The sequence below is a fragment of the Physeter macrocephalus genome, chromosome 18, assembly GCF_002837175.3.
Source record: "Physeter macrocephalus isolate SW-GA chromosome 18, ASM283717v5, whole genome shotgun sequence".
In the NCBI taxonomy this organism is placed as follows: Eukaryota; Metazoa; Chordata; class Mammalia; order Artiodactyla; family Physeteridae; genus Physeter; species Physeter macrocephalus.
In genome coordinates, this window is record NC_041231.1 from 59,766,121 (window position 1) to 59,781,457 (window position 15,337).

At 42.2% G+C, this 15,337-nt stretch overlaps 1 protein-coding gene across 3 annotated transcripts in view; it reads right to left on the reverse strand.

The window, feature by feature from the left end:
- LOC102993863 (formin-binding protein 4-like) overlaps positions 1-15,337 on the reverse strand; it is a 316,295-nt gene that overhangs the window by 287,042 nt on the left and 13,916 nt on the right. The window contains exon 1 of one of the 3 annotated variants that reach the window (XR_447829.3): positions 5,362-5,578. The exons of the other annotated variants lie outside the window; for them this stretch is intronic. The gene's annotated coding sequence lies outside the window, so the exon portion shown is untranslated. Of the gene's footprint in view, positions 1-5,361; positions 5,579-15,337 lie in introns of those variants that run through there. 3 annotated transcript variants of the gene reach the window in all.

Below are 15,337 nucleotides of genomic sequence, written 5' to 3' on the forward strand. Positions count from 1 at the left end.
GGGCCCGTGAGCCATGGCCGCTGAGCCTGCGCGTCCAGAGCCTGTGCTCCGCAAAGTGAGAGGCCACAGCAGTGAGAGGCCCGCGTACCACAAAAAAAAAAAAAAAAAAAAAAAAAAGAATGAGGTAAATCTATTTGTGATGGCTTTGAAAGATGCCCATGATATATGATTGACAAAAGCAAGTTGCACAAGAGTATGTTTTTGATGATGTTATTTTAAAATAATAAAATAAAACAGTGTGTATTAATGATGTGCCTTGCACATCCTGACATATTATAAAATGCTTCTAATATATTTCTTTTGCATTTCCTACTTCTTTCCTTTTTAATTTGCAATCTCTGTGTAAACCAGACATAGTTAGTGGCTACTGTCAATTAAAATCAAGCAACAACAATGCATTAAATGCAAGATTTCTCTGGAAAAACAGAAAGTACTGATGTGATATACAGACCCCCAAAAAAGTGTTGTAAATCATAAGTAAAATATTTTAGTATTCTAGAACATTTTATTTCCTAAAATTTTCATATTCACACCTTCCAAATTTTAGGTATGCGAATTCTATAGCTAATGTCAGTATCCTTCATGCCAAAATCTGAATTCATCTTCATTAAGGCAAAATATTTTCACCAAATATCTGTGTGACAACTTGCTGATTTCACCAAGAATCAGTTTCTAGTTGTACATCACATGTCCAAAGGCACTGGGTACTGTTCTCTTTCCCTTCACTTCCTCCACAAGCTCTCTTTACCCTTTTCTTGGACATTTCAGAGTAAAGAATAGCAGAGCCAGGATTGGAATTTATTAGGTGAAAAGCAAAGTTTTTCACCAAAACAATAAAGCTTAGACTTGTTTTACAATTTCAAAGTGACATTTGAATACACTCATTGTATCTAGAGGCACTTAAGCAAGTTTTACTAATAAGCCCATCAAAGTCATTCTCCATTTCTGTCACAGCGGTTTTGATTTATAGAGTTTCTTTTTTATTCTTTCTTAGAATTTGCATCTCTCTGCTTATATTGCCCACCTGTTCTTGCATGTCATCCACTTTATCCATTATAGTCCTTAGCATATTAATCACTCTGATCATTCCAACATCCCTGCCATATCTGAGTTTAATTCTGATGCTTGCTCTGTCTCTTCAAACTGTAGTTTTTGCCTTATAGTATGCCTTGTAATTTTTTGTTGAAAGGTGGAAATGATGTACTGGGTAAAAGGAACTATAGTAAACAGGCCTTTAGTAATGTGGTGGAGAATGTGGGGGAGGGGAAGCGGTCCATGGTCCTGTGATTGGGTCTCAGTCTTCCTGTGAACCTGTGCCCCAGGCTGTGACCTTTACACGTGCTTTTCAGTCCCCACCCCACCCCTCTTAGGTGAGACAGGAAGGCAAGAGGGGGCTTCTCTTCCCCATGGTGGGTTTGGATAAAACACCAGTCAATTGGGCTCTAGTGAAATAGTTTATCTTGAAAGCAGGCCTTGTTAAGAAGAACAGAATGCTCTGGCATATTTCAAAATGGTTACCTTTCCCCTCTCCATGTCGGAAGCACACAGGGATTTTTCTTCCATCTTCACTGTGAGAACCTGGTGCTCCTGGAGCTAAAACACAAGTGTGGGGATCCCCAAAGACCAGGCCCCCTTAGAGTTCTTAACTCTCAAACTTGGCCACACTGAGTCTCCAGTGATTCATTAGTTCTGGTTCAGGTATTCATACTCTGGGGTTGGTTCCTGCAGATATTTTTGCTCCAGGGTTTCTCCTCTGGTAAGTTGTGATTCTCTGTATTCACTTGTCTCTTCAATTTGGGGGCAGCAGTTTGCCCTGCAACCTTGGTCCTCTGATGGATCTAAGAAGAGTTGATTTTCCATTTGTTTACTGTTTTTTCTTGTTGGGCAGACAGGGGAGAAGACGTCCAAGCTCCTTATTCACCAGACCAAGAAAAGGGAAAATTTTACAACCCTTAATACTGGATGCTTACTTGAAATGTCTCTGTGATTTGGCAGTGTCTACTCCAAATCATATTATTTATTTTTTAAATGACAAAATGAAGGACGAAATCTTAAACTTATTCAATACATTAGCAGCAGGTCACATGAGAGGAATAGGGTCAAACTTACTTCCAGTGGGATGCCCGGAACTCTTTCTGGCTGTTAGAAACTGGTGGTTACAAAGACTTTAACTCTAGTTGGTGAGGGTGGGGGTAGGGTGGAAGAGAGATCCTACTAATCATTTGCTTTTACTAAGACTAAGTTACTAATGAGATTAACAGTTCACTCCTTCAGATAGACAAGGAAGCTATTAAGAATTAGGGCAGCTTCCAAAATCATCTCAAATTAAACACACACACACACACACACACACACACACACACACACACCACAGAAGGGGAAAACCAAATGGCTAAGAAACACAGGAGGTGTTCAAATTTACTATTAATAAGAGGAATGAAACTAAATGTCAGTTGGGTGGCCAATTTAGAAAGGGGGACAATTTCATGTGATGTTACGAATGATTCTCATGTATATGTCTCATAAACCTGTTCATACTACTTATAGAAGATAAAGAGGTATGATCATTCCAGAAAGCAATGTGGCAGTATCTACCCCATGTGTCAATCCAACCCCGAATACACACCCCACAGCCATGCTGACACAGCGGAGCACTACCTTCTGTAGCTGGGAGTGCAAGGCACTCTGGATGCCTCCCACTAGGGAGATGAACCAGTAAAATATGGTGACTCACACTTGGAGTATCATGCAGCAGTTAGAAGCAAACCAGCTGTACACAAAGCATAGGCAGATATTAAGACATTGTCTTGGGGTAAAATAAAAAAACCAAAGGTGAACGATAGTATAAAACACAAAACAAGATAACAGATTTTGTAGGTATCTTTAAGGACAACACATTAAAGTCAGTGCCTATGTGGAAGAGAAGAGTTGAAAAGGGCAGGGGGTGTCATGGGATAAAGGTAAAAAATGAACGAAGAATAAGAGAGAATCCTTACATGGGAAAGAACAATAAACCCATGCAAGCCCTCTCTAGAAGACTCTACATTTCACTCAACTTCTCAGCTTCCCCTGGACCTGCCAACTCACAGCAGAAAGGGAACCTATGCCCAGGTCTGTCTTTTTCCTCTTAATTTTTCCCAGATGCCCCCTGTGTACCTGTTGAGTTCTCAGCCACGTAATCATTTGCCTCCCATGGGCTGGTTCACCACTGAGTGAGTCAATTTTTAATAAATCACTTAATTCATTTCACAAATTCTGACTTGTTTTGTCATTTCAAAAGTGACATTATGGAAAACAGTATGGCGGTTCCTCAGAAAACTAAAAATAGAGTTGCCATATGATCCTGCAATCCCACTCCTAGGTATATATCCAGATAAAACTATAATTCATAAAAGTACAACCACCTTGTGTTCATATCAGCACTATTCATAATAGCCAAGACATGGAAACAACCTAAATGTCCATGAACAGATGAATGGATAAAGAAGGTGTGGTACATATATACAATGGAATACTACTCAGCCATAAAAACGAAGGAAATAATGCCATTTGCAGCAACATGGATGGACCTAGAGATTACCATACTAAGCAAAGTAAGTCAGAAAGAGAAAGACAAATATCATATGATATCATTTATATGTGGAATCTAAAATATGACACAAATGAACTTATCTACAAAACAGACGCAGACTCACACACATAGAGAACAGACTTGTGGTTGCCAAGGCGGAGGGGGCTGGGGGAGGGATGCAGTGGGAGGTTGGGGTTAGCGGATGCAAACTTTTATATGTAGGATGGACAAACAACAAGGTCCTCCTGTATAGCACAGGGAACTATATTCAGTATCCTATGATAAACCATAATGGAAAAGAATATTTTTAAAAGAATGTATAAATATGTATTACTGAGTCACTTTGCTGTACAGCAGAGATTAACACAACACTGTAAATCAACTATACTTCAATTTAAAAAACAAGTGACACTTCATTACACTCAGAGCATTTAGGGGCACTTAAGGAACTTTTATAATCCTTGATACTAAATGCTTACTTGAATGTGTCTAATCTGAAAGCATGTATTCCCATTATTGTACACATGACAAAATCTTGCTTATACAAATAAATCTAGTAAATTAGCATCAGGCTGTAAGTGAAAAGTTAGGATCCCTGCCTCTCAGACGAGCTCCTCTACTCGCAGGGTAAAGCCCAGGGTGGCAAGCGTTGCCTAAGGCCTCAGAGCTACTTCCAGGCAGTCAGGTATAGACCACAGGTCTCGAAAGTCCCAGTTCCAGAGCTTTGTCTCCTTGTTGTGCATCTCTTCACTGATTCCAAATGACTAGGTGTTGCCCACCATGCTCCCTTTCTGGTGAAACCAATATTTTTTTTTAAGGAAGGAAACACAGCTCTCTGACACCTACTGCTAAGTGTCAAGGGGAAAGGACCACAAACTCACATACCAGTGTTGGAAAAAGGTAGAGTCAAGGGCACAAAAAAAATGGGGACTTTTGGGGGTGGTTGGCAGTTCCATCCTTTTATATTTTTCATATGAAATCCAAAAAGGCAGAACTTGGTTACCTTTTAAATATTTTCCCACAACCAAATAAAAGCTTCATGCTGAAAAATCCAACATGATACAGTCATATTTCCCTGAAAACCTCCACTTTCTTCATTTTTTAATCACATTCTGCCATAGTGGTAACATTAGAAAATTAAATTAGTTCTCATTGACCAAATACTTAAAGGAAAGAAAGAAGAGGCTCAAACAGCCTCCCAAAAAAGTAAAATAGTCCCAGCAGACTGAATTAAAATGCTCATTTTAGTTTTCCCGGGGTCTAAATCTCCTCAGGCACCTTCTGTGATCTTTTATTTAGAGGAAAAAATTATTCAGCTGCCCGCCTATACGTTCTCCTTAAGGCATTTAGCCCTAAACAAAGAGGAAACAGGAAAATATTTCTAAAGAAAGCCCAAAATATAAGAAATGAAGAACCAGATTAGAATCGAAGCAATTTCTGCAGGAGGTGGACCATGGTGTCATTTGGAGTAAGCCTGAATGCACAGATGACATGTGACCCACTCTGATCTTTCATAAAGAAGTGGAATTCATATTGATAGAAAGAGCTCCCAGCTCTAAGAAAACAAAAGTAGCAACAATCAACAACGCTGATCTCTTTTCTCACAGAAGCGCTATTCATGGACAAAGGAATTGAAGTGGAAAAATAACTTCAGATTTCAATCTACTCTATGGAGTGATTCATATGAACATACACAGAAAACAGGCTTAAATGGTAATCACCTGAACAAAGTACAATAAACCTGGGTAGCAGCACCTCTCCTGGGTTGAAGAGTGAATCCGTACACTTACCAACAGCCCAGAGGTCACCGGGAGGAACGTCTCATTCTAACGTGAGCTCACTTAACCACTTGTGCCAAAGGAGATTCTAAAAAATGCTGAAGGTCTCCAGATAACACTGCCGAGTCACAGCCAGGAACACAGTGCAAAGCTTAAAAGCCTCCACTAACAGGAAATGATCTCATGCGGGGAACTAACTGAAATCTCCCACCCCAGCGACTTCTCCTGTCTCTTCCCTTGTTGTTTTCAGAGGCTGATGCTGCTCCAGTGATGAGCTGGTCCCTTACTGGAAACGGGTCATCAGCTTGTCCTTTGGGATGAGCTGCTGTGCCGTTTGACCCCTGCTTCTGGTTCTCCCTTCACAACACTCCAGACACATTGGGGGCTCCTGAGGAAACCCTCGGGTTCATGAAAATAAGTCACGTGAAGAGAAGAGCAAACAGGTCCTTCCTATGAATTGTAAGGAGCTGGGAGACGGCCACGGTGGGGCCTCTGAGATGCTGGGGGTGTGGCGGGAGCTCAGGACAACTCTCCAAAGGATGTGGGGAGACCAGTGATTCCTTTCTAACCTTCATCCTGAAGATACTTCCTAACACTAATATTTACCTACTAACATTTATCTACAGGCGATGTTCACCACGGCCCTGTTTACAACAGGGGAAAACTAGAAGCAACCCAAAGTCCATCATTAAGGAAATAACGCTTATACTTATATGGACATTGAGTAGAATATTATTCATTCATGAAAAGCAATGCTGCTAGATGCATATTAACACAGAAATATTTTATATTGTGTTATTTAAGAAAGTAGGCTGCAATACTACATACACAGAGCGTTCTGTTTATGTTTCATTGTGTATGCGTTTGTGTGTGCATCTAAAAATACTGGTCTAGAAAAATACGCACCAGGATGCTGGCAGTGGTGATTGCTGGGTGGTAGGATTATGAGAATTTTGCTCTTCTTGTTCTTACCTATGAATATGTTCTGATTTTTCTCACAATGAACATATATAGCTTTTGTAGTCAAAAAAAAATCTAGTAGTTCTCTTGTGTTTGAAAACCTCTCTTAGGGAAGATGACTTGCTACTTTGTACAAAACTAAGTAGAAAAGTGGAACAGTTCAGATAAATAAATTCGATAAATTTATTAGGGTCAGATCAATAAATTAGGGTGTAGACAAGGGTACCTTCCAAAATGGGGGACATGTCAGAGAAACAGCAAATGAAAAGTTAAATGAGGTGAGAATCATCAGTTTCCCCACATCCTGTAGGGTCTCTAACGCTCCTGGGGATGCCCCACCCTCCTGGCTGTCCTCACCCTCTACTGCCCCTTCATTCTGGCGTCCACTCCTTTTCCCGTGGCCCTGGGCTTATCTCAGCTATTGCTCTGTACCTGGACCTTCCACCACTCTCTCTCCTGGCCTGTAGAAATAGACTCCAACCCCAGAAGTCCTCTGGATGCACGCAGCTCTGTGTACGCAAAACCACGTGCATCATGCCCCCCCCCCACACATCATCTTCTTTCCCAGGATTCCTTCTCTACTCAGGGGCATCATCAGCACCCAAGCTGACATCTCAGGGTTACTTTGAACCCTTACTTCTCTCTTATTCTTCAAGCAATTCAGGACATGTGATTCCATGCCCACTACCTAAATGCCTCTGGTATCTGCTGTCTCCTCTTAATTTCCTCCCAGCCTTAGCCCAATCCCCCATCATCCCTAACCTGCATCCGATACTTCCTCCTTCCAGTTCAAAACAGAAGTTCGCTATCTCTTCCCTGTGCAAAGCCATCTGGTACCCACTCGCCTGCAAGATCAAGTCCAAATTGCTTTCTGCTATGCACAAGGCCCTTTAAAATCTAGTTCCAACTTGCCTTTCCAGTATTAACACTCCTCGACCACCACCACCAACATCATGCCCCACCTTACACACACACACACACACACACACACACACACAAAGTACCCACCAAGTCCCAAACATGCAATGCATACAATGCCCACATCACTGCATCCCATTTCTACCGCCTGAAACACCCCCCTTTACTCTCCTATCATCCGTTCTTTAGCATCTTTCTCAGACACTGTCTCCTCTCTGATCACTAAGTCTCAGCCCCACTCCTGTGCAGTCATTTTTGCCCACTCTGCTTTCATATTAGCACCGTCCTGTTTTATGCTTCTTATACCTTCATTCCCATGCTGCCCCTGTCTGCAAATGAGACCATGAGAGGGTTCTTGCCCAGGTCTTCTGTTGCAGCTGGGAAAGCTAAATAGTCCTTCTCCAGTCTCTCTTGCAGCCAGGGATGGTTGTGTGACACAGCTGGCTGAGGAGACACCAGTGCAAAACTGCTGGGAAATCTCTGCATAATTTTTCTGTTTCCCTGATAATCGAAAACAGCACAGCTGACACTTTCCTCGTGCTTTCACCTTGCAAATGGATATGACATCTGGGACTGCAGAAGATATCTTGCCACGTGAGGGCAAAGCCCAGAGCATCACAGAGGTTACAGTCTGACATCTTGGAGCCCCTGAACAATACTTACAGCCACCAATCTGCAGACTTATAAGGTGAGAAAAGTCAACTCTGGTTTTATAGCTATTTTTCACATTGTCTGTTGCTTGCTGCATCCCTAACTGATATTTTTATAAGCAAATAACTACTGGGGATCTACCAGTCTCCTGACACTATACTGAGTATTTTTGTTTGCTTTATTTAATCTTTAGGCATCACCATTTCTTTTTGCAGAATTGAAGACTCTTGTACTGAAAACATAAGTAATTTCTCAAACATCACACACAGCTATGGAGTTTCTGAGCCAGGATTCCAACTCAATGCAGTCTTATTTGAAAGCTTGTTCTTTTTGCCACTTTTGAAGACTGATTCAATGAGGCTAGATCAAGAAGAGGGCCATCGAAGACAACGTGGGTTTGTAAGGCCAGCAAATGAGAAAATCCGTATCAGCTGAATCCATTTACCAGTTTACCAAGGAGTCGGTAGTGTGGGATAGAATCAGAAGCCCTGCTAAAGTTTGTAACAGATGAATTTATTCTAAACTGCCTTCACAAGAATTACCAATCCTGCTACCCTTTGTCACAGGAGATTGGATTCTCCTCTATAAAGCCAAGATGGCTACTTACTGCCCAGTGCTCCATTCTTCAAGATGTTTGCAAATTCATTCTCAAAGGAGACCCGTGTTCAAAGAAAGGCTGGGGAAAAGTAAGGTCGTCTAAAGCATTTATGTGTATGCAAAGGCATCACAGGACAGGAAATGTCTCTGTCCTGAGTGAGAAGGCCACGTTTGGGGTCAGGAATTATTTTAAAAGGAGCAGGAAAACACCTCCACAAGTGTGATTTAAGGATTAAGAAACATGTGATTTAATTTAACCTAGAGATACGAGACCAAAAAGTCAAATATACCCACTCTATTGCTCTTTGTCTGATGGACCCCATATTGTGGAAGAAAGGGGAGGGCTTTATACTGGATAGAATATATTTCAATCTCAGCTCCACCATGAACTGTGTCTTAGCCTCTGAAACTCAATTATCTTAATGGTCAAATGAGGGTGATACCTTATAGGGTTTTGTGAGGATAATTAAATAACAGAGAAGTAGAACACTCAGGTCAATGTCTGGGCCCAGTAAGTGCTGGATAAGTGGTGTTGTTGATGATAACAATAACAATGACAAGAGCAATGACAACAATGGCTCAGAAGTACCTCGACTGAAGGATGACCACGTCCACATTGGGGACAAAAGAGGTGGTTTAGGTATGCAAGTTAAAGTATTACTAGAAGCAGTGCCACGAACATAAGTCCAAGAACACTTGGGGTAAACATGGCTGATTGCTTCCTATGGAACGGTTGATGTCTTAAAGACCTCATGTATTCTAGAATAATCCTGAAAAAGAATGGTGGGCATTTATGTTTACCCAAAAGTGGTACCCCTCCTTTACCAACAGTATAAACAGTTTACAATGTACTTAGCCACCAAGTTTGAAACATGTAAACCTTGCTGAAATTTTTACTATGGGATTGGGTTCACACTATTTTAAATTTTACTCATCAAGTAAAGCAATATTAACTTTTATCACAAAATTTCACATCTGCATTTCAGTTCTCATAAAATGGGAGTGTTCCCAGGCAAGCCAAGTTCTGAAGTCTGGTACCTCAGGTAGAGCTGCTTGTCTCTGTATCAAAATCCATCCTCACCCAATCTCCAATCCTAGAGAAAATGCTGCTCCAGAGAAAATGGACTCAGCTGCTCCATTTCTTGGCCCTTGTGGACCAGTCAGAGCCTTGGCAAGGGCTCTCCTGCAGAATGTAAATGACCTTGCCTTCCCCACCCTTTCTCAGACTGGATGCATGTGACAATTTGCCCTTCAAGAATGCCCGACCACAAGATGCAAGGAGTCTGGTGTCCTGACTCACTGCAGGAAGAAAAGCCACCACTGACCGGGAAACACACATCTTGGACCGTGACATTAGTGAGACAGTTTTATAGTGTTTGAGACATTATACATCTTTAGGTCTTTCTTTTTTAACAGCAATTCTGCCTCTCCTAACTAATAAAGATTCCAGAGAGGAAAGTTACATGAAAGATTTGAGTCAATAAGACCAGTTGGGATACTTACACAAGAGACAAAAAAAGTCTAGGTACATAATTGCAACACTCTAGCAGAATTTTTTTTAACTGAACAGTCAGCATCCACTAGGATGTCCAGCTAGTGTATCTCACAGGTGCTATCAATGGCACAGAAAAAAATTCCAAACCCATCAGATATATGTTAAGTTTTACATCTCTGTATGAAAAGCCTAGGTTAGTATGGCTTCCATAGGTTTAGAAAGGACCTTTGCTGAAGTTTCTATCTTCATGCGAATGAAAACTAAAAACAGATAGTTAATTGAAGAATCTTTCAATCTAGTAACTGGCTAGAGGAGCCCACCTCCAAGATCCTGACCTCTTGGTACTCACACTCCTGGGTTGTCCCCTGCCGCACTGAATAGGGCTGACCTGTGTAACCAGCAGGGTACTGCACACAAGACCAAGTGTGACCAAGGCTGTCAGAAAGACACTGTCGCTTCCAACTTCCTCTCTCTTGGATCGCTTGTTCTGGGAGAAATCAGCCACCATATTGTAAGGATACTCAAGTAGCCGTATGGAAAGATTTAACTGGTAAGGAACTTAGGCTCCCACCAACGACCAGCACTGCCTTTCCAGCCACATGACTGGGCCATACTGGCAGCTAATGACCCAGCCCCAGTCAAGCCTGGAGATCCCTGCAGTCCTGGTTGACATCTGTGTGCTGCAACTTCATGAGGGACCCTGATCCAGAACCACCCAGATGAGTTGCCTGAATTCCTGACCTACAGAAATTGTATGCATTGAAAAGTTTTTATTGTTTGTTAAGCTGCTGAGTTTTGGGGTAATCTTTTATGCAGTGATAGGTAATTAATTCACTAGCCTCTTTTATAGATAAATAAATAGACAGAGAGGTAGTTCTACTACGGTTGCAAAGCTTTGCTCATCTTTAATTCTTTTTAATGCTTCCTGGAAATATGGGAGTAGGCTGTGCCAGACATCATGTAAGTATCATATTGAGTTTTCTTCAACTGAGTCACATGATGAAATCAGTTCTATGGCAGCAGAGGTTTAACTCATGAACTTGTTCATATGAAACTTGCTCATATGCAAGGCAAATGTCAAGGTTTCTTTGTGTGTGTGTGAAATGTGTGTGTACATGTGTGCTGGTTGTGAGAACTGACGATAACAGGGATAATTCATCATAGTAGAAACTTCATTCAGGGAATCAGAGACTCTGTCTTAAGAGCCTCACATGTCACATGAAGTGAAGACTCAGGGCATTTTTAGGCTTTTGCTCCTATCGGTATGTGGGATGTCTCCCATCCCATGACTGAGAACCTGCACACAAAACTCCTGCAGTTTTATCTTTCTTGACTGAGGGCTGACTAAGATAAAGTGAGGGGAAATCTCTCCTTGCTGCACAGGGCAACTGGCCAGCTGGTTGGAAGCGTCACAGTGTCTGGTCACGCTGGCGTGATCACTAATCATTTCTCTCTTTACATTTTTAGGAATCATCACTCGTTCTGACCTCATATCAGCTGCCACTGACCAGGCCTAGTAAAAGAGCCCCACATTGGAAAACTACATCAGGAAGGCCCAGAACCTACTGAACAAGACCGTGCCACACCTCTACCAGGGTCAGAAGCCAGGATGTCTGATGACCGTTGTGTGAGACCCACCATTCTGACCAGCAGGCCACTGCACAGCTCCAGTCGGCAGGGAATCCTCATTTGAAATGGCTCATTTCTTTTTTTCCCAATCTAAATCTTCACCAAATCTGAAATCTAGCAAATATTAAAAAATAAATTGGTATTTTTATAGTAACCTAACAGACCCTATGAGATCATTTTCATGAACACTGCATCACTTTTTAATAAAAAGTGTGTGTAAGGTACCCTTTGCCTTTTACCTTGTTGATGGTCTATAGACCAGCACTTAAGCACATCCTGCAATGATTCCCCACCTGGAGTCTTTGAAGGTGGTCCTGGGGTTCCATAAATAATCCTCATCATTGCAAAAAACATAACAGGAACTCTGTACTTGCCCGTGATAAAGCTGCCTGGGGTGAGTTAAGCAGGGGTGGGCACGCTACAGTCTGGTGGTCAAACGGGGCCCAGCACCTGTTTTTGTGAACAAAATTTTATTGAAGTGCAACCACATCCATTTATTTGTAGGTTGTCTGTAATGGCTCTCATACTACAACAGCACAGTTGGGTGGCTGAGGTGAATTGTATGGCTCACAAAGCCAAAAATATTTATTATCTGGCCCTTTGCAGAAAAAGTTTGCCAACCTCTGAAATAAAGCATCACACTCACACTTCTCACCTTGGGCTCAGCAAGTGTTATCTGGTGTGGGGCCCTTCCCTGGCGCCTCACACAGATTGAGAGTTAATTTATTCGTTTAATAAAGTTAACATAAATTTTATACATTAAATCATTTAAGATTTAGGGTGGAGTCAGCAGAATTTTCCTTGTTAACCAAGAATTTCCTTACTTGTGCTTATCAAAATTAAAAATGGAATCTGGACTGCTCATATACTTTTAACAGTTTTTAGATCCATTGGGCAAGTTTAAGCAGCTGTCTTTTTTCCAACATGACTTATTTAGTTGGACACCAATACTTTACAGAGCTAACTGTTCTTAGCCTTATAGTGTGTTTTTAAAATGAAAACATGTAAACTATTTGGGATACAATGTTTTTCTTGATTTGAAAAGTCATAATCATGAATTAATCCACATTGTACAAGATAGAAAATGCTTGTAGCAAAATTTAATACAAGTATAACAGCTGCAGGATTTGAATTCACTGGTTTGGAAACACGAAGCATATATTTTTTGGCACTGAGAGAGAGAATCTTTGTTACAGTCTAAGAAAATTATTTTTAGGGAGGAGGATTCCAATCTTCCACCTTCAAGGCAACAGAAGGAGTCTCAATGGGTGTCAGTTTTACTAAAAGCAAAGACAATGCTTGGAATTCTTGGTGTAAAGAACTTTCTCCTCAGACTTGCCTCTTAGAATTAGATCTGACAAAAGGATGAATTCACAGATTTGGGAGTCCTGACAACTCTGTAACAACTCTGTAACAATGCCTTAGACATTCTCTTTAAAGCTTCCCCTCATAATACTATCCTCATGAAGTATATATGAAGGCACGATCCAAATATCTAGAACATTCTCTAGATCAGGGTTTCCAGCCTTGGCACTGCTGACATTTGGGACCTGATGATTTACTGCCGTGGGGGGCTTGTGCATCGCAGGAAATGTAGCAGTGTCCGTGGCTTCTACCCACAAGATGCCAGGAGGACCCCACCCCTGGTCGAGAACCAAATATCTGCAGGTATTGCTAAATATTCCAGGGGGGCAAAGGGAGGAGAGAATTGTCCCCGCTTGAGAACCATTGCTCCAGAGAAGATCAGACCTTTACCTTGCCAAAAGATGGTTATTTCATTCAAACTGTACAAACCAACTTATCCATACAGGTGGAAGCAAAATCTGTTCCCTTCTGAGAGGACGTGGCTACATGTCTTGTCCCAGTTTTCATCGCTGCCCCACTAAAAAGGAGAATACTTTGTTCAGAAAATTCCTCAGAGTGAGTTTCTCTGGTTGTCATCTTCTGCTGCAGTGCCCAGGCTTCCTCCCAGAGGAAATCTGCATCACAGGCATCCACAGAGAGACCCCTTTTCCAACTCGGTGTATTCGCAGCCTGCCCTGACTCCGCAGCAGTGAAGGACAGACTCTTGTAACTGATCAGGACCGGAAAGTAAGCAGACTGCATCCACTGAAGGGTCCACCGCGATGGAGTGTTGCCTTGCACGCTGACATTAACAGAATTTCTCATGACAGCGCCAACAGTTGGATATGGCTGTTTTTTCCTTATGATCCCTTTAAATCCCCAATTCAATTACCAGGCTCATTTTTCTGATGAATCATCAGCAGAAAGCCAGACTGTCTTTTAGAGAGCACCGTGACCCTCAGCTGAAACATCTCTTCTGTAAGACTCTGTTTTACCTACTTGGCACTCAACAGACACTCTCAGTCTGGCCCTGAAGAAGGTTAAACCTTAGTACTTAACCCAGCATGGAATTAACCCTTTCGAGAACTTGCAGTGTCTCTTACACAAATGAAGAGAAAATGAAAAGGGAAAAATGAAACTAAATCACGGAGCCAAGTGTGTGGTTACTGGACTGTCGTGTCTCTACATTTGATGGCCTCAGACATGCAAATCTCAGCTCCAGGCCACAGTTAAATTGATGCATCAGAATAAGAACTTCCCATATATTTTCAAACATCACAGCAGCTGTGAATGCTAGGTCCTTGGGATTGCTTTTACCTCCAGAAGCTCCTTTTCTCTCTCCTCTACTCCCCTCACCAGAGGGATCCTCACCAACAAGGCAACATCGGACATGTCGACAGTGACGCAGAGACAAAATCCCTGTAGAATTCAGGGCCTGTGCCGCGAATGAGGATGCTTCTTGGAATCCCAAAATTGTCTGAAAACGGAAATAGGAGAAAAAATGGACAGGTGCCTGCCTAGCGCTTAGGCTATGACTCCAAGCTGAGTGCCTCTGTTACAGCAACACACAGGTCGCTCACTACACACCTGTGAGTGGTGAGTATGAGAAGCCTCCGTGGTTACAGCAAGGAGGTCCCAGGGACTTAACACCCAGTTGTGACTCGATTTTCCCTTGTATGTGCACCTTGTTAGGTTCCAAGGGGCTTGAAACTGTTGATATCACAGCCACCACGATCCCATCTTTGCATCCTCAGCATCCCAAGGGTGAGACATGAGCCCTCAGCATCCCGGGGGTGACACGTGAGCCTGCCTGATGTTCAGGACTCCACAGTGAGCTGGACTCCTGTCCTCAGTGCAGAAAGAAGGAAAGAAGAAGGTAACAGCTAACAGGCGATTGTCGTTACCTTGCCTACAACTCTAACTTTTGGCAAATATGTTCATCTTTCCATACCTCTGAGATTTTAGTACTTGTTTAAATATTACCTAAAAATACCAAAGAGGTGTCGTTATTACTGACTTAGGCCTGTGTCCCTTTTTCTTTCTGGACTACTGTTCTATTAGCTGTGCTCTCACGCCATGGCCCAGATGGACTGAGGGGAGCACTCACACCCTCACCCCGTTTCCAGGCTTTGCCACGTTCTGACTGTGGAGCCCAGGGGCCTCCCTGCTAACTGCATGTGTAAATAAAAGAGTTTTTTTTTATTTTATTTAACATCTTTATTGGAGTATAATTGCTTTACAATGCTGTGTTAGTTTCTGCTTTACAACAAAGTGAATCAGTTATACATATACATATGTCCCCATATCTCTTCCCTCTTGCGTCTCCCTCCCTCCCACCCTCCCTATCCCACCCCTCTAGGTGGTCACAAAGCACCGAGCTGATCTCCCTGTGCT